This window comes from Sorex araneus, chromosome 10, assembly GCF_027595985.1.
Source record: "Sorex araneus isolate mSorAra2 chromosome 10, mSorAra2.pri, whole genome shotgun sequence".
NCBI lineage: Eukaryota > Metazoa > Chordata > Mammalia > Eulipotyphla > Soricidae > Sorex > Sorex araneus.
The window spans coordinates 10,180,091-10,183,887 of NC_073311.1; positions in this window are offsets into that span (position 1 = coordinate 10,180,091).

Sequence of the window (3,797 nt, forward strand, 5' to 3'; positions counted from 1 at the left end):
TTTGTTCCATTTGTAATATCATGGATAGCTTTGACTATTTTAAACTATAAAAAGGTGTCATGACATGTACTATATTACAACTGGATTTTTCTTACTCAAGTTATACTTAGAAGATTCTCCCTTTTTTCTATCTGTGCTGTTTGCTCTTGTTTGTGCCTGTTAGTTGTGTGAATGGATACATAATGATTTTTGTTTCTACTCTATGGTTGAGGGTCATTTGGGATAGTTTTCATTTGTACTATTGCAAGTAACATTGCAGTTGACATTCTAGTAGCTGCCATATATTGGACATATTATATACTTTTGTTGGTTATGAACTTAGGAGTGGAACTGCTGAATTCCATGTAAATGATTCAATTTTAGTAGTTACTGTCAAACACTGTCTAAAATAGTTCTAACTATTTTGTTTTTGGCTTTTTGGGTCATGCTCAGCGATGCTCAGGGGTTACTCCTGGTTTTGCACTCAGGAATTACTCCTGGCGGTGCTCAGGGGACCATATGGGATGCTGGGAATTGAACCGGGTCAGCCATGTGAAAGGCAAATGCCCTACCCACTGTGCTATCACTCCAGCCCCTAGCTCTAACTATTTTAATAACTTTGATCAACAGAGCATCAGCAGATTACTCCAAATTGTCTTTCCCATGGCAGACTTTTGGAAGATATGTTGTGGTCCTGCATTATGATGCTAATCTTCATTTCTCCAATGGTTTATGAAGTTGCATACCTTTTAATATCTTAACTTCCTTTTATGTTTTGATATCTTCCTTTGAAGTATTTATTCTGACATTTGCCCATTCTTTTTTCAATTGAACTTTCTTCCCTTTTCTTATGGATTTGAAAGAGAGCTTTATATATCTAGATAAAAGTTCTTGGTCAAATTAACACATATTGAAACTCTCTTCTTCCAGTCTGTGACTCATCATTTTATTCTGAGGAACTGAAGGTCTTAAATTTAATGTAGCCTAATTGATCAATGTTTTCCCCTTTATGGTTATTGCTTTGTGTCTTTAGAAATCTTTGCCTGAGGCGGTTCTGGTGGCAGAGGCAAGTATAAGACTGGGGAATTGTTATGCACGGTGTTGCCGGAAAAACAATGTAATTAGGACAAGCTAAAGATGACTCCAAGAAGTCAGAGCTGGTGAGATACCTCTTGGTGTCTTCTTGGTGAAAGGGAAACTAGGAGAAAAATCACATGAAAATTCAGTAACCCCTATGAATTTTGTATTTCCAAGTGCTCTGAGGGGTTAATTATAATGTGCAAGAAGAAGAAATACAAATTTGATAAAATGTTAAAATATACTATGATCAGAAAATGAAAGACTACAGGCCAGTGAAGGCAAGATAGAAGAAAGAGTGCGAACATGCTCATATATCGAACATGCTAATCTGACTTCTATTTTTTTATTTTGAGTATCTATTCACAAGTCCAGACATTTTCATTGAGATTTGGTCAAAGAGCTGGTGACATGCTATTACTGCAGAATTCCTAGAACATCCCCACATCAACACTCCACCCAAATCCCTGGAAACTATAAATGTGAGAAGAATCGCTCGTTTGTGTGATTGTGTGATGTACTATGATGGAGTTAGTCTCAAACAGGAGATTATGTGGGTGGGTGTGATTGAATCAATGAAACCATTCTAAGCAGAAAAGCTTTCTTAAGTTGGTGGGAGAAAAGAAGATCAGTAAAGTTTGAAGAATTGGAGGAGATATGACTTAGAAGATGTAGGCGGCCATGTGAGAAGGAATTCAGAGTTGAGAGCAATTCCTGGTCAAGAGCAATCATGGAAAAGGGGTTTTAAATCCTTTAAGCCCAAGAGACTCCCAACAGTCTATGTGAGCATGGGTATGAGATTGGTTCAAAACTTGCAGATAAGAACTTAACCTGGCTGATACCTTTTGTTTTATGATGATGAAGTTAACATTTTATTTTTAAAAAACTTTTTATCTTGAGACAATTTTAGATTAATGTTCAGTTCTATGAGATAACAGGGACTCTGTATGGACTAAATTTATTAGTTTACCCATTTAGAGTACTCTGTCATAACCTGTGGACAACTAGTCAGTTTCCCACTTCTGTAATTTTGTAATCTTAAAGAATGTTAAACAAATGGAATCATGTAGTATATACCCTTTAGGAATAGGTGTTTTTATTCAACATAATTCTTTAGAAATCTGTCCAGATTTTTGTCTCTCAGAATTTATTTCTGTTTATTACTAAGTATTCCAAGGTATAAATGTAGTTAATCATCCATTGAATGGTTTTCAGGTTGTTGTACTTAAGAATAAAGCAATACAAATACTTCTTCACAGGTTTTTGTGAACACAGTATTTCTCTAGGATAAAGGCCCAAAAGTGCAATTTCCATGTCCTTTTTTCCAATTATTTTTATTGTTTATGGATGATAATAGAGTTAATATTTATATTTTTGGTGTATAAATATCACTTATCTTCACCACCACTAAAATGCCAAAGACTTTGCAACATTGTTTTTGTGTCATTGCAATTACTACATCTTGTGGTAATTATCTATTGGGATTTGGGCACAGAGGAGGCCTCCCTAGCAGTGCTCATAGAGCTACTCCAGATGACAGAGACAGGGCTACTCAGAGGTTATGCAGTGGCTGGGAACAAACTCAAGGTTTTGATAAGCACATAGTGTGCCTCACCCCTTTGGGCTCTCTTCCTGGCCAAGCCTGTAAGGTTTATAAAACACTGTCAAATTGTTTTCCAAAGGAGTTATACTTCAAGTAGGAGTTATCATTTATTCACACCAGTAGTGTAAAAGTGATTCTATCTCTCTCCAACTTTGGTGTCTATTTTTAATTTTAGTCATTCTGGTAGCCATTGAGAGTGAGTTGTAATATCTTGCTTGGCATTTTCATTTTCATTTCCTAATTCTATTTATGTAAATACCATTTATCACATGCTTATTTGGCATCTGCATGTTCTCTTTAGTGAAATGTGTCTTCATACCCTTTGTCTTTTTTTCCCCTTTTTCCATGTGCCAGGAATTGAAACCAGAGCCTCACACATCTCAGGCACTCTGCTGCTGAACCATATTCCTGCCCTGTCCCCTGAGCAATCATAGGTTTCCTTGGTGTATATTCCGAGGAGTAGGATTGCTGGGTCACTATATAACGACGATAATCAAACTGTGTGATATTGGAAAAGGGATAAATATAACAATTGAATGAAATTAAAAGTGCTAAATAACTCAACAATTCATATGATAGATTTCAGAGAGCACTTTAAAGTTAATAAAGGTCATTCAATGGAGGAAGCGATAACCTTTTCAACAGTGGTGCTGGAACAATTGGACATCCATATGCAAAAACCTGGGCCCAAATTTCACACGCTTTATAAAACTACCAGGAAAAAAAAGTATATATTTAAAAATAATATGTAAAACTGTAGTAAATAATTAGAAGAAAAATCCTAGGGCAACATATCTAAGTAAAAAGTTCTTAGATTTGTCACCATGGAATATAAAAAGGAAAAACTTTTTTCCCGAATTTCATCAAATTTACAACTTTTTCTCTGAAAAATGATATAAAAAGGATAAAAAGGAAGTTGCATAAAAGAAGAAATATTTTTTTAAAAACCACATACCAAGTAGCTGGTATGTCACTGTCACTGTCACTGTTATCCCGTTGCTCATTGATTTGTTCGAGCGGGTACCAGTAACGTCTCTCATTGTGAGACTTATTGTTACTGTTTTTGGCATATCCAATATGCCACGGGTAGCTTGTCAGGCTCTCCAAGAGGGGCAGAGGAATTGAACATGGGTTGGCT